The sequence below is a fragment of the Denticeps clupeoides genome, chromosome 4 (assembly GCF_900700375.1).
Source record: "Denticeps clupeoides chromosome 4, fDenClu1.1, whole genome shotgun sequence".
Classification (NCBI taxonomy): domain Eukaryota; kingdom Metazoa; phylum Chordata; class Actinopteri; order Clupeiformes; family Denticipitidae; genus Denticeps; species Denticeps clupeoides.
The window spans coordinates 14,254,207-14,280,086 of NC_041710.1; the positions used below are offsets into that span (position 1 = coordinate 14,254,207).

General features: G+C 40.5%; 1 long non-coding RNA gene across 1 annotated transcript; it reads left to right on the top strand.

Annotated features, from left to right (window-relative positions):
- The first annotated feature begins 22,110 nt into the window (after positions 1-22,110).
- LOC114789186 (uncharacterized) lies at positions 22,111-24,136 on the top strand. Its single transcript, XR_003749627.1, has 3 exons — positions 22,111-22,243; positions 23,379-23,493; positions 23,619-24,136. It is a non-coding gene; the product is annotated as an uncharacterized LOC114789186 (long non-coding RNA).
- Positions 24,137-25,880: the final 1,744 nt, after the last annotated feature.

Genomic DNA, 25,880 nt, shown 5'->3' on the forward strand with positions numbered 1-25,880 from the left:
TATTTCAGCATTTAAGATTCAATATTCGGCCATTCAAATTCAGCACAAATCCAAAAAAATAATCATTAAAAAATACAACTTTAATTATTTAATTGGTATTATTACACCAGTTCTGGCATACACCTATTCTGGCATATTATAATAAAATATCCATTTTATGTTCAACTGTTTACCACAGGGCAGTGGTGGCTAAGAACACTGCTCACTAAAGGTGATGGACACATTTTGTTCTGTGCACCATGTTCTGTTCTTGCTACGTATCACAATGACAAAAAACATCACTTTCACTTTCAAAAAGAAGAAAAGCTTTCCTCGAAAGTCTGTACAGTCCCACAGTTCTCAGTTATGCGCAAAATAGAGGAACAAGCTGTGCATTTCTTCTTAGTCAGTAAATTCAGTGACAGCATGCATGATGAAATCAATTTTCACCATGGGGACATTTGCCAATAAATTAGGGTTTCTCAGTACTGCTTCTGGAGGTTCACCTGCCAAAAAAAATTTAACCTGGGGTGTTTTGTAATGGCCAAACCATGGAGATCTGTGCATGCTCCGATTCAGACTGAGACTCACTGTGCTACGCATTCATGGAACACATGCTTAAAGCTGAAAATTTTGAATCATTTGTAAAACATGAATTTCTGTGCCATAAACGTTATTAATTTCTAAACGTGAAACGTGATGTCTTCATTTGTCACGTGTTGTCTCCATGTGTTACATGTCTTTCATGCCACCACACCTCCTAGATGTGTGGCCTGGAGAAATGCCATGTGTGGCATGTAAACTTTTTGAAACGATTGTATCTCACACTCAAAGCATGAGAACTGAGAGCTCTGGTTATGATTTTTCAGCAAAATGGCCAAAGTGGGACAGCAAGGGTACATTCAGAGCACTTTAAATATCATTTTTATTGCATGTTGGAGGTGTTTTTAAAAAATCTTCCAGTGTATGCTTAGGCATTTGTTAAGTGTAATAACAATCAATCCAGGGGTCTTTTGTCCAGTCATTATTGAATCAATACATGGATCATGTAATTACATACACATTTTTTAAACGTTGTACAATAGTAAAAATGTATAGAACGTTTTTTCAGTAGGTCGTACTTTGTACTTGGTGGTCAATCATCACAAAGACTACAAACACTGCATGACACTGGCAATAAACTGCAGAGCTTCTTTATTAATATAACTTAATACTTAATAAGTTCAAGAAATGCACCACCATAATAATATAATTAATAATAATAACAATGATAATCATGTTTTTAAATTATAAACCAGTTAATCAATGAACAAGTGATTTCTAACACGTATTTATTAATAAAAACTAGAATTCATTATTAGTCATTACAAATGAACACAACTATACAAAAGTCAGTCCAGATTTTACATTACAAAGAGTTTTCAATTATGTTAGGATCTTTTCAAGAGGCCCTCCTTAAAGAAGTTTAATTTAAAGTAGATGCTGTGGTTCTTGTACTGTTCCTGCTGAAAACAGAAATTATAAGATATTAATCTCACCAATATTGTCTATTTATCAATACATAAGTGACATCAAATGTGTTTACTGTCAGTAATTGACACTCACTGTTTTCTAAGTTCTCCAATAGCCTTGATAACCCATTTGGCTCGTGGTGCACTGCAGAAACGACCTTGTGCTGTTTCAAATCTTCAAGGGAAAAATGATAAACACTCATTTATTCAGTGTTTTGATTGATTTAATACTGCCCCCATCCTTTACCAATCTTCATAAGAATAAATAAAACTTACATGACAGCAACGATACATGGAGGGTCCGCCTTTTGGAATTCATAATTCAAAATCTTCTCATTTATCATCTTATTAGAGGCAGATGTACAACACGTAGGGCTCGAAATTTTTAACTGACCTTCTGAATAAAAAAACCCAGAAATCAAACCAACACTATACAGAATATTGACCATGTAGAAATGTTATCTAAGAGAATCACTTACCTGTTTCTGTGTTAAAGACAATGATAAAAGCAATAAGGATTGTGACCGTATGCATTGTGTCATTAGAATCTTACTGTCTTTTGTTGGTGGTGCTGTAAGGTCTTTGATGTTTGGTCTGCCTACCCTTCTTTTATTTACAAACGGTCTGTGGCTCCTCCTTTTTCCAAAGCCCTATTTTACAACAAATTTCCTCATATCCTCTGAATTGTAAAAAAAATACTGATGACATGCATGACAGTGTAATTCTCTTACTCAGTCTACTGAAAATTTTCTTCCTGATAATGCTGCTAGATCTATCTATCTATCTATCTATCTATCTATCTATCTATCTATCTATCTATCTATCTATCTATCTATCTATCTATCTATCTATATCTATATCTATATCTATATATATATATATATATATATATATATATATATATATTTTTTCATACATACTGGATCTACCCATAATAATTTGTCAATTCTATATATACCAAAATACATTGTTTGATTAATTGACCAAAAAAAACCCCACAAAAAGATTTTTACTAATTTGTTGCTTTTTGAGGTGCTCTTTCACCCAGTGCCATTCTGGCCGTGTGACTTTGTAAAATAGAGAAGACAAACAATATCTGCTTAGACCAGTGAATTGACTGAAGAATAAAATAATGTCATATGAAGATAAAACAAAATTGCAATATTTAAAGGTCCGTAATTCGCTCAACCTGGATCAACCCAGAAGAGTGGGCCAAATCCATTCCTGCTACATAAATAACATGTTCATTTTGAAGACCTGTGATAAATTAATCAAATTTAATAATGTGGTGCCACACAGTGTGGACACACTCTGCCAAACTCACCTTATATGATTTCGCAGGTAAGAACACACTGCTTGACCCAGCAAATGGAAAATTTAGGTTTAACTTAAGAGCTAACCCACAGGTCCAAGATAGCACAGAACCAGAGTAAACCCAGGTGAAAAGATGCAAACTGACCAAGATAAACTGTGACCAACAAACTAGTTCTATTGTAAAATTGATTGTTAATGGAGGACAGACGTGTATCACTTGATTTGTTGATTTTCCGACAACACTTAAACATTACATGTAATTAAATTGGTTACATTTTATAATCGCTCGACAACCCTAATATATACTTATATCGATAAATATTTGGACAATGACAGTGTTTTTGTAAATTTGGTTCAGTGGATTTCAAATGAAGCAGTAAACATACGAAAAATATAAAAGGCCATACTGACAAAAAAGGGAGCGTCATGAGGGCTGAAACATAAAGAGAGAGGAGAACACTTTAGACGAGGTCTACATCATACAAAACATTATACTTAGATGATTGTCACACGTGATACACAGTAGCACAGCACACGGTGCACATAGTGAATTTTGTCCTCTGTATTTAACCCATCACCCTGAGTGAGCAGTGGGCAGCCATGACAGGCACCCTGGGAGCAGTGTGTGGGGACATACCCTTCCTAATTTCCCAGTATCTAGTCAAGGCAGGGAGTGGGCTGGTGTCACCTGGTGGGCCACATCGACTGGGTGACTCTCAGATGACTGACTAGGCCACTGGAGAATATTTCTTTGCTTTAATAAACTTCTGGATTGCTTTTGCTGGAACAAGGGAAAAGAGTATTGACCAGTAAAATTCTGTTGCTTGTTTTTAAAGTCTGGCACAAGGTGACCCTGCCATACATCTCGTTCACTCATCTACTGCATGAAGGTCTCTTATGTCCTCTTCTGTTAAAATCAAATGAAATGCATATCTCCAAATGCCAAGAATGTGCTCGTGCCTCGATTTCCTTCCTATTTCTTGATTAAATGTGAGGTTGATCTTTAAATAGTCTTTAACTTAACAAACTGCGCTGCGTCAGATGAGGAACTGCTGGTGAGGGAGCTTCCACAACTCTTCAGCTCACTGTGGGTGGGTGGATACTAGTGAGAGTGCTGTATGCGTTGTTACCAAACTGGCAATGGGGTTCTCTTACAAAAACCATTTCGCATGGAGATGACATCATTAAGGAGAAATGAGGAAGGATGTGAGAGTTCCTTCTCCTGAAACACAACTTCTATGTAAATTGCTGCAAGAGCTCTCAGCAATACTTTTCAAAGTAGTCTGTGAATGAATTGATTTCCTGTCATGCAATGATAAATCATAACATCATGATCATTAAGAGGTGAATGGAATAACAGTGACTATCACCTGGCATTCACTGGTACATATTACATAGCAAGTGAATATTTTGTTCGTGACATTTATGAAGAAGAACAATGGAGCAATATTTGGGAACTTCCATCATAACATCTCTAAAACAACAGTCCTTGTGGGATTCTTTTTCATCCTAAGCATCACCAGTGCTTTCTTTAAAATTCTGAAGAGGTGACAATGAGTCACTTCATAAAACCCAAAATACAAGTATTACAGTTTTCTATCGTTTACTAGTATTGTAGTCAAGACCATCTAAACCGAGACCAAGACATTGCCGAGACTGGAGGGTACAAAGACCGAGACCAAGACTGAAATCAGACAAGGAATCAACATCACATTACTCAGATCAAGGTGTTGCTGTAAACAGTCGGTTAAATCTAATTCATGTTCTCTTTTCAATTATATTGTCCATATGTCTCTCATTTAAAATATCCCAGATTTGTCATAGTTACAAGGCCTGATTAAAAATAATATTCTCAGCAATACTCTCCTATAACCATTGTATCAGACCTCCTCAAAGGAAAGAGATGTGATGTACCAGAAAGATGTTCATAGTAAGTATCTTATACCAGGGACGTAGGCCTCCGATAAGCTATGAATATGGATGTGTAGTGATCCTTTGCTTTGAATTCAAGACAATGGACATTTGGCTCTCAGATGTTCACTGACACTCTTAAGTACATTTTCCTCTAGCAAATTTGTCATATTAGTAATAGTAGTAAGACACTGCTGGTTCTCTGATTTACAGTTAATAACTTAACAAAGGGTAGTGTACAGAGACCCTAAAGTACAATGAAATTATCCTGTGTACACAACTTATTTAAAATAATAAAAAAAAAATTAAGAAATCCATTTGTAAACACACCTTTTCAGAGTGCTGGATTATATTCAGAAATATAGAGCAACAACAGAACACCAACAATGGACAAAAGTTTTGAGAATGAGACAAATACTGGTTTACACAAAGTTTGCTGCTTCTGTGTTTTGTATTTTTTGTCAGTTGTTTCTGTGTCATATTGAAGTATAATTATAAACATTTTATATGTTTCAAATTGTTTGTTTTACAATCACATCAAGTTCATGCAAAGGGTCAATATTTGCAGTATTTGACCTTTTTTTCAAGACCACTGCAATTCGCCCTGACATGCTGTCAATCAACTTCCTGGCCAAATCCTGACTGACGGTGACCCATTCTGTCAGGATTGACTGCAGCTGGGCTCATCACCTGTACCCAATCCTGACAGCGCATAAAAGGCTGAGATTTCCGCCCCTTCAGAAGGGACTGCATTTTCGTGGACCTGAGCATGAACTTGAGTTTTTTTGGTGTTTTGAGTTCTGGCAATCGCCACACGCCTGCGGGCTAGTTTACGTTGATTCCCCGTTATTTCCTGTTCGTGGCCACCACGCCATTGTTTATTTGTATTTATTTATTGTTTGTTTTATAATAAAATCCCCTTCCAGCTTCTGCACTTCTCTCCCCCGTCAGCACGCAGTCGTGACACATTCCTTCAAAATCAGTGCTTGGAGTCAGAATTTGTGGGTTTTTGTTTGTCCACCCGCCTCTTGAAGATTGACCACAAGTTTTCAATTGGATTACAGTTTTTCTTAATTGCTTTGGCCTGCTTAAAGGAACTGTGATCCACTTGGTTTTCATAATCACTCTCTCAGCAGAGCAGAGGACACATCTTGCAAATGTGCTAACCCTCACACCTTTTCACACCTTTTTCCCGTCCTTTTGCAAAACAGTTAACACAGAGTGAGAGTAAGAGGTAGAGAGGTCTGAGAAAGAGGGGTCTGTGTGTCAGGTTGAGGTCTGTTTTGAAGTGTCAGGTGAAATTATTATATATATATATATATAAGAGGTGGGCATAGATTAATTTTCTTAATCTAGATTAATCTCACTGTAATCTTGGAATTAATTTATATTAATCTAGATTAAAATGGCTCATTTGAATTCTGCCGAAGGCATTCAGAATATGTGTGCTACCCAAATAATGACTAAAAGTAAGTCTTTGAGAACGGGTTTCTCAAGCCAGGTGGCGCATTAGACCAGGGGCTCATCTCCTGTTTCCAAAATGCATCACAAACTGCTTGAGAAAGCTGTTCTACTATGATAATTGGTGACGAAAATAAATTATGTTCAATAAGATGTACTTGTGTTTACCAACTGTTTATTCAGTTAAATAGCTGCATCCATGTGACCACGTCACGTTTGATGTGGTAATTTCACAGTTCGAAGTGCAATTCAGCTAGGTATACATCCGCGCTAAAATATCAAGGTGAAAGTCATTATAGTGTAGCGGTTCTTCTTCTGCGTTGTGTAACTTTTTGATTTCGTTTCTTGAACCACAAATCATGAGCTGACACCCAAGAGATTTTCTGTGCAAAGTGTATTCTGTACAAAAAGCAAGGTCGCGTCAGAACATCGCGACTTTCTGCACCTCTCTCTATCACAACTCACGCCATGTGTCCAAGAGAACTGAACATTAACATAAAGCATTCTCAATTTACAATACTGCATTCCTGTACAAAAAGCAAGGTCGCGTCAGAACATCGCGTCACACATCACGTCTTTCTGCACCTCTCTCTACAATATACAGTATTGAAAGAACATAAAAAAAATTTCACAAAATAACACATGCAAAATATTCCTAATATGTACATAAATTAAAATGAAAGAAATAACTTTTTGGCCTAGCGGTTAAGGAGATGAGTGGTTAATAATCAGAAGGTTGCCAGTCCGAATCTTGATCCGTCGAGGTGCCACTGAGCAAAGCACCGTCCCCACACACTGCACATGTGTGTATCCACACCTTGTGTGTTGATCCAATTTGTAAGAATCAAGTCAAAGTTGAAGTCCACTTTATTGTCCTCTCGCTATATACAAGTACACAGAGAGACGAGATTGCAAAGCTTTGGAGATTCACAGTGCACAAAAAGACATGGAATAACACTCAGTGCAAATGGAATAACACTCAACACAAAAACATGACAAAGGACATTGTGGACATGACCCATAAAAAAGTGTAGGTCGAGACAAACTAGACAAACCAGGCAGACAAGTAGTAGCAATATCAGTATATTTGTGTGTGTATGCACAGTATTTAGTATAAAGTGTATGTGGTATATGGTATGCTGAGACAATAATGGCAGTAGTAGTGATGTGATAACCCATAATACCATAACATAACACAGAAGCATAGTGTGAGGTAATAAGGGATTCCGCTGCCTTCACTACTGGACACTTCAGATCTGGCTCTGATGCTGCAGTATCGTCTTCGGGAGGGCAGGAGTGTGAAATGTCGGTGTGAGGGGTCCTGCACAGTGGTGCAGGCCTTATGGATGCTGCGTTTGCGAAATGTGTCCAGTAGTGGAGGCAGAGGAATCCCAATGATGTTCTCAGCTGTCTTCACTATCCTCTGTATGCAATTGCAGTCAAGACATGCGTGGTCACTGTCCATGCCTCGGTGCCCATGGACCCACAGGCCATTCAAATCGGTTGCATAAAAAAAATAGTTGGTTCATTCCATCATAATGGCAAGACTGCTCGACTCATAAAGGGGATTTATGTCTCAAGTACAATGACACGACAAGGATTAGACACAATGAGGACAACAGGCACACACAAGCAGGGCACCAGGAACACACATGGTTGACTGCAAAATCCTGACCAGAACACAGAACCCTACAAAATCAGGCACCCTGTAAAGGATCCACAGTGATCACTGAAGGCATAATGTATTTATTGGCATATTTGTTTAGTCATGCAAACTTTATTGGAGTGATGCACAGGGTGGTAGTAGCCTAGGGGTAACACACTCACCTATGGGTTTAAGTCCCTTAACCCTAAAGACTTAACCCTAAGTTGCTCCGGGGGGGGGGCTCTCCCTGTAACTACTGATTGTAAGTCGCTCTGGATAAGGGCGTCTGATAAATGCTGTAAATGTAATGTATATGATGCAGATGATACAACTAAATGTCACATGGTACTGTTTGTCACATATATTTTCAAAAACAGATTTTTCTTCTGATGCATGGCATGTCCTCTACAGAATATTTTGAATTTGAGAACTTTTGGCAATCCTTTTCAGTGTAATCTCTAAATGACCAGATTTCTTGACATGCAATGATTACATGCAAACATTACATATCTACTGACGCTGATTATCACCTGGCAGTCTGTGAGATTTATTTGATAGCAAGTGATGATTTTGGCCTTGAAGTTGGCGTGTTTAAAGAAAATAAAATGAACAAGCATAAGCATTTGAATGGTCAAATTGTGAAAGCTGTGCAGCTTGGTCTAAAACTGCAGCCCTTATGTGGTGTGCCTGTTTTTCATGTTTGAATCACAACAAATCACAGTCCTTTACACTTCATAGCCTAGTGTTCTGGAAGAACCAGAAGTCAAAGGTTCAAGTCCCACTTACTATCATTGTGAGTAAGACACTTAACCCTGAGTTGCTGTCCCATTAAATACTCTTGAGTTACATATAAATATTCAGTTGCTTTGTTTTGTCTGAGCCTCAAGGAGGACATTTATGGCATTTTTTCAGGAGGCTGTCTCTGTAACTACTGATTATAAAGTTGGATAAGAATGTAGGGCGTCTGAGAAAATGCCATAAATGTCCTTGAGGCTCAAACAAAGCAAAGCAAATGAATATTTATATGTAACTCAAGAGCATTTAATGTGTAGTCCATGTACTGGGTGGTCTCCTATCTGTCATGCAACAATTACAGACAAATAATAAGCAGTGTAAGGAGTTCAGACCAATGAAAGTATCTCTGGGTCAAAATTAGTGGCTTGGAATCCATGGTATGATGTGTGTTCATTTTGCTTTAGACACATTTCCCCATCTTAGTCACTCTTAACCACCAACCAGTAACTACATGATACATGATATTACATGTTTAATTGTATAATTTGGTCTTAAGATGACTTGATTGGTTGTTAATGGAATGAACTATTGTTTTCTCAAGGACAATTTGTCATGATTAATCTTCAACAAGATCAAATTATCTAAATTGTCATTCTCTGAAAAAAGCCACAGCACCACTCTGAAACAATCAGCCACCATTTTACATACTTGATTCAACAGCATTTTGTCATTATGAAGCATTATTTTCATATTTAGTAGATCTACATCTAAAACCAACAGGTGCCTATATAACTGTATGTTTTTTAACCAATAGAATAAAAAATATTTGCAAAGTTGCAATGCAAGCATCCATTTATAAAAAAGATAAGGGAGTATATGCAGGGAAATTTATATGCCATAATTATTTGCAGGCATATTAGCTTCCTTCCAAAGTTTTTTAGCAGCTTGATAATGTGAAAAAATATACAGTTCAAATGGCATATGAAAAATTTGACTTAATCCTTTTCCTTACACTTGTCCAGATACACACATCTGTATCCATCTTGTTTAAATTACAGGGAAATATGGTTTTCTACTTTTTACATACACGTTAGTTCTACATTGTGCCCAGGCTCTGTTAATGTCTGAGATGCAGTGGAGGAAATAATTATTTGACCCCTCGCTGTTTTTGTCCAATGATGAAGAAATGTAAAGTCTCAGAACAGTATCATTTTAATGGTAGGTTTATTTTAACATTGACAGATATCACATCAAAAGGAAAATTAAAAAAACAACTTTAAATTTGCGTTTCATTGAGTGAAATAAGTATTTGAACCCCTACCAACATTAATTTGTATATTGCCCTTATTTGTAAATTGTGTTTTTATTGTGTTTTTATGTTTTTATTGTATTTTATATAGTATGCCTATTTTTATACCCTTGTATTTAATGTTATTGTTGTATTTAATGTTACTTGTAAGCACCATGGGTCTGAGAGTAACGCAATTTCAATTCTCTGTATGTCCTGTACATGTGGCAGAATTATCAATAAAGGTGACTTTGACTTTGACTGTAAGAGTTCTGTCTCCCACAGAGTGGTTAGACACGCCAACTCAATTAGTCACCGTCATTAATGACAACTGTCTTAACTAGTCACCTTTATAAAAGACACTTGTCCACAGAATCAATCAGGCAGACTCCAAACTCTCCAACATGGGAAAGACCAAAGAGCTGTCCAAGGATGTCAGAGACAAAATTATAGACCTACACAAGGCTGGAATGGGATACAAAACCATTAGCAAGAAGCTGGGAGAGAAGGTGACAACTGTTGCAGCAATTGTTCGAAAAAGGAAGGAGCACAAAATGACCATCAATCGACCTTGGTCTGGGGCTCCACTCAAGATCTCACCTCGCGGGGTCTCAATGATTCTGAGAAAGGTGAGAAATCATCCTAGAACTACACGGGAGGAGTTAGTTAATGACCTCAAAGTAGCTGGGACCACAGTGACCAAGAAAACCATTTGAAACACATTACACCGCAATGGATTAAAATCCTGCAGTGCTCGCAAGGTCCCCCTGCTCAAGAAGGCACATGTGCAGGCCCGTCTGAAGTTTACCAATAGACACCTGAATGATTCAGAGAGTGACTGGGATGCTTTAGGGGTGTATTTCTGCTAAGGGCACAGGACAACTTCACCGCATCAACGGGAAAATGGACGGAGCCATGTATCGTAAAATCCTGAGCGACAACCTCCTTCCCTCTGCCAGGAAATTCAAAATGGGTCGTGGATGGTTGTTCCAGCACAACAATGACCCAAAACATACAGCAAAGGCAACAAAGGAGTGGCTCAAGAAGAAGCACATTAAGGTCATGGAGTGGCCTCGTCAGTCTCCTGACCTTAATCCAATAGAAAACCTATGGAGGGAGCTGAAGCTCAAAGTTGCACAGAGACAGCCTCGAAACCTTAGTGATTTAGAGAGGATCTGCAAAGAGGAGTGGACCAATATTCCTCCTAAAATGTGTATTAAGTATTAAGTCTTTTTTTGTTTCAAATACTTATTTCACTCAATGAAATGCAAATCAGTCTCTATCTTTTGTTTAAAGTTATTTTTTCAATTTTCCTTTTTGATGTGCTATCTGTCACTGTTTAAATAAACCTACCATTAAAGTGATACTGTTCTTTTCATTTCTTCGTCATTGGACATGTACAAAATCAGCGAGGGGTCAATTATTTCCTCCACTGTATACATGATCTATGATAGCACAGTCTATCAGCATGTAAGGAGCTATCAGCATCTAACAAACTGTGAGAAACAAATGCTTAATATTTCCATTGTTCAGCCTCTTCCATGAAAGATGCAAGAATTTCCAGTGGGTTACATCAGACGGTGGTGGTCTGTCTTGGACTGCTATACCACAATTCAGCCACAAGCTCATGGGGGTCACACAGTGATGCCAAACGATTTCTCTCAGACCTGGGTGTTTAAAAACTACAAAAAGAGGTGACACTGTGGACCATCAAGATGGCTGAGGAACTTATTTAGGAGATATACATTTACACCCAATTCAAAAAGAAATGAAGAAATGCAATGCACTCACATGTAAGCAAGTACGAAAAAGCCAACAAAAAAAAAGCCGATGTGGCTGGAACAACTCTTTCATTTCTACTAAATATCAAAACAGAGCTGGGGGATAAGCATCTGTTAAGACACCAACTTACATGATCTAATTAACAGATGATGAAAGAATTCACTGGTTTAATTTTTATTCCATGAGTTTTCCTCAGTTATATTCACATATTATGCCTTGCACGTTTGAAAAAGTCCCCCCAACTCCCCCATCTCTCATAATCAGGTTAGTGAAAGAAGCCCACTCTTGCATGTTGCAGGCCCCTGTGCTCATAGCCACTTCCTGTCCTTGGCCTGGTTAACTAAACCACTGGAAACATTACCAAGAATTGCCCATGTTCAGCTGTGTGAGATAAAATACTACTGTAAATGTAAATTCTGTTAGTGAAATATTATTGTCAAATGTTTCTTGGCTGCATTTTATTGGCTTGGTGCACCCACAAAGTGTCATTTTTAAATAAAGTTTGCAGCCATGGAATTATGATACTATCACTAGAACGTGTATTTAAAAAATATTATGCGGTGCTGTTCTTGCTTAGCAGCCATGTAGAAGGTGGGTTTATTATTTTATGTGTGTGAAAAGCTGTTTATTTTGTTTGTTGCATTTTTTCTTTGGTTGCCCTGCCTTTTGCTGTCTTAAAACATTTACATTGAAGGTCCCTCTGAAATAGCTGCAAGATTACTTTTTTTGTTATTTGAAGATATTTTGACATATAGTCAGGTTCAAAAATATTGAGACACAAACACAATTCTAATATTTTTAGCTCAATGGATTTGCAAAGTACCAGCTTTAATTTGAGGGTATTTACATCCAAGTCAGGTGAACAGTGCAGAATTTCAACAGTTCGTATAAGAAATTGAATGTCATGCAATGGCCAAGTCAATCACCTGACCTGAATCCGAGGATGCATTTCACTTGCTGTAGACAAAACTAAGGAGAAAATTCCCCAAGACCTAACAGGATCTGGAGACAGTTGCAGTAGAAGCCTGGTAGAGCATCACCAGGGATATCACCCAACGGCTGGTGATGTCTACGTATTCCAGATTTCAGGCTGCAATTGGTTTTGCAACTAAGTATTAAAAAGTGGAATTTTGATTTATGAATATGAATATGTCCCTTAAATTGTGGGAGGTGCATATACTAACTGTTATAATCCCTATACCGTTCACCTGATCTGGATGTAAATTCCCTCAAATTAAAGTCATTGTGGTGGTGTATACAGCCAAAAAGATTGTGTCATTATTATTAGTAGTATGTTTAAACAATTGATTATCCATTTTTTCTGTATTATGTGTCCAAAGACATTCAAACCAAAATTCTAACCCAAGCCAAAGAAATGTGTATACACCAGGGCATAGAACCAAAACTTGGGAGAGCCAGTGTCCCCAAGAAATAAATGTATGGGCAGATTCAAATATACTCACACACTCATGTACTTACTCTCCATAACCGCTTAGTCCTTCTCAGGGAAATGAGAAGTCCTGAAACAAAGGAGACAGGGCAGGGACTCACCAAGGACACCAGCCCACAACTGGGCACACACACAATTCACTCATATATACGGACATTTGAAACTTCATGCATCTAGTGTACATGCCTTTGGACAGACGCAGGGAGCTGGAGAACCCGGAGGAAAACCGTAGCAACACAATGTCCAAGCCAGGAAGAAAACTTACCACCTGGGAGGTGGTAGGACACATCACTAATCGCTGTGCCGCCATGTGGCCCATCAATTATTTTATGCAACATATGTAATTGCCATATTATATTTTGTCATTAAATACAATGTGTAAATGTGGGATATTACCGTGAAATCAACCAAAGGCATGAAGATACCTTTTATGCAATAGTTTAAGGAGGAAGAAGGAAAAGGAAACCCATACATTGACTTACTGTGGGCTGAGTGATGGGTGTGTCAAGGAAGGAACCAAGTATAACAGCACAGAATAAAAAAAAAAACATGTTTACTGGTCAAGAATGTTACTACACCACCTTTTTTGTTTCGGTTGTTGGTGTCTATCAAGCATCACAGTACAATATATAATATAAAAAAAAAACAATACAATATTAAACAGCACAATGTTTTATTTTGTAATCAGGTCCAGCCTTAACAAATTTGGAGCCCTTTAGACTTTAGGTGGCGCTTGATTTCTTTCAACAACAATTTTTTTTGTGTTTGGCATGACCCTGTAACTGCTTCTTGATTTGTGCTGGTTTTACGTCCCTTGGACGTATGCTCCCATGTGTTCTGTGTGTCTGACTGTGTTTTTGTGTCCTGTCTCTTTTAGGTTTACTTCGTGGGAGGAGTTGAAGCCTACCAGCTCCACCTACCATCTGCCATTGGTCAGCTCTATCTATATAAAGAGACTTTAGATGGTGTTAGGCAGGTCCCCAGGCTCCAAGGAGCTCAGCAAGGAGCTCAGCAAGGAGCTCAGCAAGGAGCTCAGCAAGGAGCTCAGCAAGGAGCTCAGCAAGGAGCTCAGCAAGGAGCTCAGCAAGGAGCCCGCTGTTTTTGCTGTACTTGTTTGTTTGTGTGTAACAGTGGACCTTCTCCTCTCCACACCCTTGTTGCGTTTCTAAGACCCCTAGACCTAGGAACGTGACAAATGGGGGCTCGTCCAGGATGTTTTCTCCTGGTTTGGTGTTTGGGATCAGAATCGTATATCCGGTAAGTTAGGGTGTCTCTTGGGGTCTTTGCTGTGGTAATGCCCTCCCTGCAGAGCACCAGTTTTGTTATTTTTCCTTTCTTTCTTTTGGAGCTACTCCTGGGGTGACGTTCGGTGTTCAAAGTTGCCTCCAAACAGCAGGTAGGTTAAGGTAGCTTGTGTTAGGCAGGTTTAGGACCGGATTTACAATTTTTCTGCTGTGATTGTGGCCTCAGGTACACGTTCGATGGAGAGGAGTTTGCGTAGGCTTGGGAGGTTGTCAGCGTGAGCTTGAGCTCAGAAAGTTGGAGCAAGAGGCTGGAATGGAACATAACCAAGAACCAGTGTAAGCACTGATGTGCTTTTGTGTAAAGCTCCCGTTCAGGTTAAGTGTAGGACGGCTGTTGTATGGCGGTGTGTCTATTTTGTGGGCCTACTGTCTCTCAGGGTATTAGTCCCCAGAGCAGTGTGGAGTTCCCAATTTGCCCTATTATTTTTCCCATCACTGACATTTCATATTTCTGTGGAATTGGGGGAAATCATATTCCATTTGCTTAAGTTTTGCCCTATTATACAACCACCACCATTTTTGCTTTTGACTGAGAAGTTGAAGTACTGTAAGTGTACACTGTTTTCCACTGCTTGTTTTTTGGACCTTTGTATTTTTTTATTAAAGATTCGTTGAATAATGCAGATATTGTATTTGAGGGAGAATGCTTCATCTTGTGCTCTTTTGGATCAGCTGAAGGGTTGATATTTGGTGGTGGGGGTGTTACGTATGCTCCCACATGTTCTGTGTGTCTGGCTGTGTTTTTGTGTCCTGTCTCTTTTAGGTTGACTTCGTGGGAGGAGTTGAAGCCTACCAGCTCCACCTTCCATCTGCCATTGGTCAGCTCCATCTATATAAAGAGACTTCAGATGGTATTCGGCAGGTCCCCAGGGTCTGCTAGGCCCTTACTCTTTCGGGAGGGCCCCAGGGTCCACGGAGATCTGCAAGAAGCTCCTTTGGGGATCTAATTTATGTGTCTTGTTGCTTTGTATGATAGACCCTTTGTTGTTAGCCTGTGTTAGCCTGTTACCTTTATGTGCCTTTTTTGTTAACTTGCATGTTTGAGTTATCCCCACTGGACCATCCCTTCCTTTAGGCTGTACTGAGGTTGGTTAGCTGTCCTGAGTCCACTGTATTATTGTACCTGTTAGCACCCTTGTCGCGTTTTTATTGTCATGAAAGAGTTACATCACTTTAAAAACTGTCATTAGATAGAATCCGACATCTTGAAGCTACACCTGGTAGTAACACAGTTAGCATGTTTATGCAGGTTAAAGAGGTTCAGAGTTTTCAAAGCCCACAACTATCTGTTCCTGAGAGTTGAAAACCTTGGAACCACCTGTGTGAATTTGTCTGACAGACATATGTGCTATGTGGTCATAACAAAGTGCAAATGATAAATGATAACGTAAATAGTGTAATTAAATTGTCACACGTCCTACTGATGTACTCATCCTGGCCCTTGGAACAGACAAGCCATGTGCTTATCCTGAGGTTGTGGTAGGTTGTGTGTGCACCGTGTGCTGTGCTGCTGTGTATCACATGTGACAATCACTTCACTTGACTTGGTTCTCTGCTGTGGGTGTTTGTGTTGATTCATTTGTCTGCACTTTAATAACCATAATCATTTTTTCACTTGTTGAATCGTTTTGAGGAGTGACGACATTGTGATGGGACAAGATTGGTTTTGAATTGTATTTTTAGAATGAAACCAGTTTAACATTTTCATTTCTCCCTAAATTTTCAGCGATGCTTTGAACAATGGACAATTTTGAATTACAGTCCCTGACAAAAGTCTTGTCGTTTATCTATTTTGTAGAAACACCTGCTATTAACCTGACTATTAATTAATTAGTCCTATTCAGGGTCAAGGCTGTCATAATAAGCAGCTTAAGGAATTAGTTTCAATTAATTTCAAAATGACTAACATGTATAGTCCTGATGATGAGCAGCATCAGAAATGTGGCCAGTCACAAATACAGTTAAAATGTGTTGCTCTTCACTATGGCTGATTTGCTGTCTACTTTTAATCACACCGTTGCATAGTAACAGCACTTCCTGCTCTACACGTGGGTTTATGGGGTTGCGCTGATGAGTTCCTGCACTTCCTGCATGGCCTACACCTACCCCAGAGTGAAGAGGTGAGGTTTTTCCCTTGTGGTGTTGCTCTTCAACCTGCACATACCGCTATGTTATTTCCAACCCTGCTATGATGTTAAACTATTGTCAGTCAGATGTTTCAGTGAATGCGAACAGTTTGCGTCCACAAGGGTAAGGGGTATTTTTGTTTAATCAGCTTTATCTTACCAAAGGAAAATGTATTAGATACAACATGCATTAAAGACTTCAGAATGTGTTACTTAAATAAAATAAGCTTTTATTATTCTTTAGTAGTATGGGGCCACAAGCAATCGTGTGAAATCCCAACAAAGTGGGCAGACGATCATCATTATTTGTCCCGTTCCAATTTGTACCCATTCATTTCTGAAAAGTGGTCTCGGATGTTTCCTTGCACTCTGAGTAAGGGCCTTGAGACAGTCTTGCAACAGAGAGGGGTTTCATAGAGAAAGGTGGGCGTCATTCATGAGTTCCGTTGACAGGACTGATCACACTTTCCCCTCATCACTGTGGCCTGGGCTGTGGCTCTGCACACCTAAGCAAGCGAGAGGGGTTGCAAAGCTTTCCAGCACATAAGAGTCAGTTTGGGGTGCTTTAACGGAGAAGATGAAGCAAATTGTAATCACTCTGTTTTTGCTCACATGGACGATTGCCACATCTGCTGGTGAGTTTTCTCTTTGTGGTTATTTTCAGACTCGGCTCTCTCTCAGTGCTGAAACTGTGCCTTTGATGTGTGTTGCACATGTGTGGTTGCTCATTGCCACCATTTAGTGTACATATACAGTGCATCCTGAAAGTATTCATATCGCATCACTTTTCATATGTTACAGCCTTATTCCAAAATTAATATATATTTTTTTTCCTCTACATAAAACACCCCATAATGACATGAAAACATGTACTTGAGGTTTACTTGAACGCACATGTACATAAGTATTCACAGCCTTTGCTCAATACTTTTGGAATATGATGCCACAAGCTTGTCACATCTATCCTTGGACAGGTTTGCCAATTCCTCTTTGCAACACCTGTCAAGCTCCATCAGATTGGATGGGAAGCATCATTGCACAGCCATTTCAAGATCTCTCCAGTTCAAACCGGAATCAAGTCTGTGCTCTGGCTGGGCCACTCAAGGACATTCACTGAGTTGTCATGAAGCCACTTCTTTGATATCTTGGCTGTGTGCTTAGGGTTGTTGTCCTGCTGAAAAGAAGAACTACACATGGCAAAGGTCTTTAATTTTTATGTATATGTGCTTTATTTGTAACTGTCATGTTGTGTGTAGATTTCTGAGGGGAAAAAAATGACAATTTAATAAAGTGTCATGGGTGGGCTGGACATGGCATGAGGGAGGACGCATTCGCACGATCACAGGACAGGGGTTTAAGACAGGGGAACATCTACACGCACAATGACCCGATGGTGAACAGACATGAACAGGATAGTTTTATACAATTAAATAAATAGAAAGCAGGTGAACACGATCAGGGAACATTACACAGGACGAACATGAAACTCCGGTCCGGACTCCGGATCCGGAGTCAACCCCTGCCGGCCGGCCCCCTCAAAGGCACTACCACCTGGGAGTGCCCCACAAAACGGTCCATGAAAGGGGGGAGGAAGTCCATAAGGACGAGTGGCGGCAGTCCTGCACCGGCGGCGTCAGGCCCGGGCCAAAGCACGGCTCGTCCGTGGGGGACCGGCGTCCTGTCCGCCGTCCGCAGGCAACGTCACTCCGGTCAGTCTCCGGTACGCCCCGCTGGGAAGTTCGCCACCTCCCTCGTCTCGGTTAATGCTGGGAGCACCTGAACTGCGTGACCGGTCTCCTCGACCCCACGGTAACTTTCGTAGGCCATCGAGGTCCGGTCGCACGGATTCGTCGGTACTCCCCGCCTCCGGAATCGCCAGGGGGAACATGGACAGCGTGACAGATCCTCTCGACCCCACGGTAGCTTTCGTAGGCCGCCGAGAGTCTGTCACGCTTGGGGAAACTTTAAAAACATGGACTGGATCATGGCAGGGCACTGGTGATTACCGGAGGTGCGTCGCTGGAATCCGGACGAGACGGCGGCGTCGGGGGACGTCCATACATGGAACCTTGAACATGGATCTGTGGTGCAGACGTCCTCCCGACCATCCACGGCTCCCTAGATCTCAGCGGGGCGTAGATCGGCTGCGTCCACATGGTCGGGTCATTCTGTCACGGATGGGCTGGACATGGCATGAAGGAGGATGCATTCGCACGATCACAGGACAGGGGTTTAATACAAACTTCACGAGACAGGGGAACATCTACACGCACAATGACCCGACGGCGAACAGACACGAACAGGATAGTTTTATACAATTATATAAATAGACAGCAGGTGAACACGATCAGGGAACATTACACAGGGCAAACATGAAACTCCGGTCCGGACTCTGGATCCGGAGTCAACCCCTGCCGGTCCGGATCATGACATAAAGATTAAGGCTGTAACATAACAAAATGTGGAAAAAAGTGATTCACTGTGTTAGCCTACAGAAAGTGTTCATGTGGTTTGTGGTTGTGTACTGACTATTCTGTAGCAATGGTGTTACCCTAATGCACATGTAACATAGTTGAAATGAAATGTAATTAACAGTGGTCTTTCATTTCATGTCTAGTTGTTGGACCAGTAGCAAACTGTTGCTTGCGTGCTCCTCCTTTACGAGCTCAACATGCTCATTTCACTCTCTACCGGGAACAGAAAAGTATTGTGTGTCAAATTGCAGCCATTGTGTAAGTCTACCTTTTCGAGAGCTGTATGACCCAAATATTCTCTATATTTAGTCTGCAATCACTGTTATAATATGTGAAATATACATCTTAAATAACCTCTGCTGTGGCTGTATGTCTAACTGCAGATTTACGACAAGACAGGGACAGATCAAATGTGCTCACCCTACACATGTTCTTACCATAAAAGCCATGAAAGAAATAGATGAGAGGAAACTGGCAACTGAGAAGAGACATGGGCTGAAATCAACACAGACCAGAACAACAACACCTCTACAGAATCCAGCAACGTCTTCAGGACCAATCACTAGGAGTACTAGTGAAATGACAAAATCACTTTCAGCAACAAAAAAGACGGTCACAAAACACACAGTGGCATCTAAAATGAAAGATTTGCCAAGGGCAATAGCAGCAACAGAGACTTCAACAGTGAACACAGAAATAAACACTAGGAAGGTGTTCACAGCCCCACAGAAAAATGAGGCACCAGTTCAAGAAACAACCACAGTGCCGGTGACAACCAGGACATTCAACAGGCAAATGCAAATTTGCTATCGTCTGGCTGATTAGCTGTCTGTGTTAACAAACCATTGAGCAGTTTAATAAGTGTTCACATAATTTTAATATAGTAAAGCCAGGTTTTAAGCCTACATGTAAAAGGAAAGGCCAGGTTGTATTCAACAGCACTGTTTAACCCCACTTAAAACCAATTAGAAGAGTACAAATTGTATTATACTGAATACATAAACATTATATGCAATCACAATAATAAAAATAACCAGTCAAATCTATAACCTGATTGAAACTGAAGTGAGGTGATTTGTGATTGTGGTGCACAAACTACATTAACCAGTGAGGAAATGGGCAGTTTCGAGTGGCACCCTGGGGGCAGTAACAGTGGATTCTTCAGTCCACTCAGCGCTGATAAAATAACTGGAATCAAATAATTTTATCCAAAGTTACTAACTAATTCCTACAATACATAAAAGTTCAGCAAAATATAAGTTAATAAATAATATTTATTTATCAATTCACAATATCACCACAAATGTATAATTGTCATGGCCAACGCGCCTCCAGCCCGCTAGAGGGCGCCTCACCAGCCTGGGAGACGACGACCCGGAAGAGGAAATGGAAGCGGGCGGTGGCAAGTATAAAAGTGAGGTAACCCCAAGGAGACACGCCCGCTCTTTGTATGAGTTTACTCGCCAGAGACGCTAGCTCTCTCACCCACGACCTACGATAATAGTGATTTCCTGAAATACGACCTTCGCCTGCCCACGACTTCGAGAATTGCCTGACCCCCTGGAAACCACGAAAGGAACCCCGACCGGAACTTCCTGGCTACAACCTCTACCTGCCCCTGACCTTGAACCTACCTGACCCATCGGTTAAGACGGGATTCCATGCTCCCCCACCGTCCTGCCACCCAAGACCTACTCCCATCCAGTCCAAGATCCCGGACCATCCTGAAACCCGCCGTCTTCCGGTTCTCCTCTGCCCCGGTCCTTCCCAAAGATCCCGAACTGACTCCCCGCTGCGTTGCAGTGCGTCCATTACTTCCTCATTCCTCGCCGGCCAGGCGCCTCCGATCCTCCTGCCCCGCTCGCCCAGTGTCCTCTACCGGTACGACGGCTTATCCCCACGCCCAAAGTATGTCTGCAAGTACGTCATCAAATTCCCCCTGTGACAATAATATTAAATGGAAAAATAAGTCAAACAGAAAGCACCTGGACACTTCTTGGTCCTAGTTAGACAGAGGTCTCTCATCTGAAAAAGAATAGTCGAATGACCCTAAAATGAATGAGTAGCCAAGTTTGTAAAAGAGGACTTTACCTTGAGATTTGATGTTTACTATGTTCTATTCAGGGAATTCAAGGAGAAGTGAAGTCAGTCTGAGCTCACATAACAGAGGATGAAAAGAGATCTAAATAAATGATATCTATATAGATCTATATAATACAATGAAAGCGGTTGTTTAAGGTGGACTACTTTACATTTCCAAATCTGTTTAAATCTTCAAGACAGAGGGGGTTGACGTGTTCTATTATAGAGTATCTAAGAAAAGTGAGTACACCCTTCAAATTGTTGTGTTGCTCTGCACTATGGCTGATTTGCTGTCTACTTTTAATCACACCGTGGCATAGTAACAGCACTTCCTGCTCTACACGTGGGTTTATGGGGTTGCGCTGATGAGTTCCTGCACTTGCTACATGGCCCACACCTACCCCAGAGTGAAGAATAAGGTTTTTCCCTTGTGGTGTTGGTCTTCAACCTGCACATACCGCTATGTTATTTCCAACCCTGCTGTGATGTTAAACTATTGTCAGTCAGCTGTTTCAGTGAATGTGAACAGTTTGCGTCCACAAGGGTAAGAGGTATCTCTTTGGCAAATATACCAAATGTGCAGAGATAGACTTTCATTAAACCCCACACACACTGAAGTGCACACATTTGTTAGCTTTAATCAGCTTTATCTTACCAAAGGAAAACGTATTAGATACAACATGCATTAAAGACTTCAGAATGTGTTACTTAAATAAAATAAGCTTTTATTATTCTTTAGTAGTATGGGGCCACAAGCAATCGTGTGAAATCCCAACAAAGTGGGCAGACGATCATCATTATTTGTCCCGTTCCAATTTGTACCCATTCATTTCTGAAAAGTGGTCTCGGATGTTTCCTTGCACTCTGAGTAAGGGCCTTGAGACAGTCTTGCAACAGAGAGGGGTTACATAGAGAAAGGTGGGCGTCATTCATGAGTTCCGTTGACAGGACTGATCACACTTTCCCCTCATCACTGTGGCCTGGGCTGTGGCTCTGCACACCTAAGCAAGCGAGAGGGGTTGCAAAGCTTTCCAGCACTGTGGGCAGAGGGGCTTCTCCTTGAGAAGGTAGAGGGCTGGATTACAATGCATAAGAGTCAGTTTGGGGTGCTTTAACAGAGAAGATGAAGCAAATTGTAATCACTCTGTTTTTGCTCACATGGACGACTGCCACATCTGCTGGTGAGTTTTCTCTTTGTGGTTATTTTCAGACTCTGCTCGCTCTCGGTGCTGAAACTGTGCCTTCGATGTGTGTTGCACATGTGCGGTTGCTCACTGCCACCATTTAGTGTACATAACAGTGCATCCTGAAAGTATTCATATCGCATCACTTTTCTTTTTTTTTTTTTACATTTTCTTATGTTACTGCCTTATTCCAAAATTTATATAATTCATTTTTTTCCTCTACATAAAACACCCCATAATGACAACGTGAAAACATGTACTTGAGGTTTACTTGAGGTTAGAAAAAAAAACTGAGAAAGCACAATACTTTGTCAATGCACTTTCAGCAGCACTTACAGCCTCAGGTCCTTTGGAATGTGATGCCACAAGCTTGTCACATCTATCCTTGGCCAATTCCTCTTTGCAACACCTCTCAAGCTCCATCAGATTGGATGGGAAGTATCATTGCACAGCCATTTCAAGATTTCTCCAGTTCAATCAGAATCAAGTCTGTGCTCTGGCTGGGCCACTCAAGGACATTCACAGATTTGTCCTGAAGCCACTTCTTTGATATCTTGGCTGTGTGCTTAGGGTTGTTGTCCTGCTGAAAAGAAGAACTGTCACCCCAGTCTGAGTTCAAGAGCGCTCTGGAGCAGGTTTTCATCCAGGATGTACATTGCTGCAGCCATCTATCCTTCTATCCTGACTAGTTTACAGTTCCTGCAGCAAAAAAATGATGCTGCCTTCACCATGCTTCACTGTAAGGATGGTATTGACTTGGTGATGAGTGGTGCCTGGTTTCCTCCAAACATGACGTCTGGCATTCACACCAAAGAGTTCACTCCTTGTCTCAACACGATGCACCTGAGGTTCATGGCAAAGGTCTTAAATTTTTTGTGCTTTCTCATTTTTTATACATTTGCTGTCATGTTGTGTGTAGATTTCTGAGGGGGAAAATTATTTAAATAAAGATTAAGGCTGTAACATAACAAAATGTGGAAAAAAAGTGATGCACTGTGTTAGCCTACAGAAAGTGTTCATATGGTTTGTGGTTGTGTACTGACTATTCTGTAGCAATGGCGTTACCCTAATGCACATGTAACATTGTTGAAATGAAAATGTAATTAACAGTGGTCTTTCATTTCATGTCTAGTTGTTGGACCAGTAGCAAACTGTTGCTTGCGTGCTCCTCCTTTACCAGCTCAACATACTCATTTCACTCTCTACCGGGAACAGAAAAGTATTGTGTGTCAAATTGCAGCCATTGTGTAAGTCTACCTTTTCGAGAGCTGTATGACCCAAATATTCTCTATATGTAGTCTGCAATCACTGTTATAATATGTGAAATATACATCTTAAATAACCTCTGCTGTGGCTGTATGTCTAACTGCAGATTTACGACAAGACAGGGACAGATCAAATGTGCTCACCCTACACATGTTCTTACCATAAAAGCCATGAAAGAAATAGATGAGAGGAAACTGACAACTGAGAAGAGACATGGGCTGAAATCAACACAGACCATAACAACAGCACCTCTACAGAATCCAGCAACGTCTTCAGGACCAATCATTAGGAGTACTAGTGAAATGACAAAATCACTTTCAGCAACAAAAAAGACGGTCACAAAACACACAGTGGCATCTAAAATGAAAGATTTGCCAAGGACAATAGCAGCAACAGAGACTTCAACAGTGAACACAGAAATAAACACTAGGAAAGTGTTCACAGCCCTGACCAAAACAGAAAAAAGTACTCCACAGAAAAATGAGGCACCAGTTCAAGAGACAACCACAGTGCCGGTGACAACCAGGATATTCAACAGTCACATTCAGCACTCAACAAGCACGCAACAAAATCCTGCAATAAAAAAAATAAGTTGGTCCATCAGGAAAAAAAAGAAGAAAAAGAGCAGACTGAAAGCTGTCCAGTATAAATCTTTCTGACCAGTGAATTAACAAAAATTGATACAAAACCCCTGTATGGTTTCTTCGCATAATGCCATCAAATGATTTTAATAATTTGTGAAGGTGTTGAAATTCAAGACACTAAAAATATTTAGGATTATTTATTTATTGTCACATTTTTCTTCTAGTGTGTTTATTCCTTTTTGATATGTATATTTAAAATGTTTTTTGTGCTTCTGGATTGTATTGACTAAATTTGATTCTTAGGGTGGTAGTAGCCTAGTGGGTAACACACTCGCCTATGAACCAGAAGACCCAGGTTCAAATCCCACTTACTACCATTGTGTCCCTGAGCAAGACACTTAACCCTTAGTTGCTCCAGGGGGACTGTCCCTGTAACTACTGATTGTAAGTCGCTCTGGATAAGGGCGTCTGATAAATGCTGTAAATGTAAATGTAAAACAATTATATTCTTATATAAAATGTGATTTTAATTAATGTTTTTATTTTTTGTGTGAATATTTAATATTTCTAGAGGTGACAGTTGCCAAATTAATGAGTAAAAGATAAGTATCTGTGGGGTGGGTACTGGATGCGAGTACACAGATGAGTTACTGGTAGTGGGGGACTGCGTTTGCGCTCTCCCCTGATTTTTTGGGGAAGTGGTGACCTAGCGGCTAAGGAAGCAGCCCCGAATCAGATGGTTGACAGAAGGTATCAGAAGATTTGAATCCTGATCCGTCAAAGTGCCACTGAGGTGCCACTGAGCAAAGCACCGTCCCCACACACGGCTCCCCGGGCACTTGTCATGGATGCCCACTGCTCACTCAGTGTGATGTGTTAAATGCAGAGGACAAATTTCATTGTGTGCACCGTGTGCTGTGCTGCTGTGTATCACAAGTGACAATCACTTCACTTTATCACTTTATCAAATGAGTAACCCTGGGGCGGGTACTGGATGCAGGAACACAGATGAGAAACTGTGAGGCGGGTACTGGATGCGGAACACAGATTTGCCATCTATGCTATAAATTTACTATACTTATTAGGGCAGAAGTTCATCATTAATTGTTTCAGTCATTCATTTCTAAAAAGTGGTCTCTGATGGTTCCTTGCACACAGAGTAAGGGTTTCTCTCCATGCTCTGACACGGAAAGATGACAAATAAACAAAGGTGGGCAACATTCAAATCACAATTTCCCCTCATCATTGTGACCTAAGTGCTGAATCAGTCCTGTTCACCCAAGCAAGAAAAAGGTTGCAAAGCAGAGTGGGCAGAGTGGCTTCACCAAGAAATTAGGACAATTGAGGATTTTTTTTTCTGCTCGCATTGATAGCTGTTGCATCTGCTTGTGTGTCTTCTCTTTGTCAGTGAAATGAGTCTGACAACCACCCCAGAGCTGACTCTGTCATCATTCTTCCTCCTTCCAACACGACGAGTTGAGTTGATCCCAAAGAGACTAATTTTGGTCTCATCTGACCACAACACTTCCACCAAGTCCTCCTCTGAATTGTTTAAATGTTCAGTGGCAAACCTGTACATGTGCTTTCTCGAGAAGATGGGAATGTCCCCCTGGAGCAACTTAGTGTCTTGCTCGGGGACACAATGGTCCAGGGATGTAAATACTTATTGTATTTACTGTATATTTAGTGTTTCATACTGATGTACAGAAAGTTCATTGGTTTGTGGTTGTGAGTTTGCATTTGAGCACAGGAGGTGAAGACCGTCTACACTCATGTCACTGAAA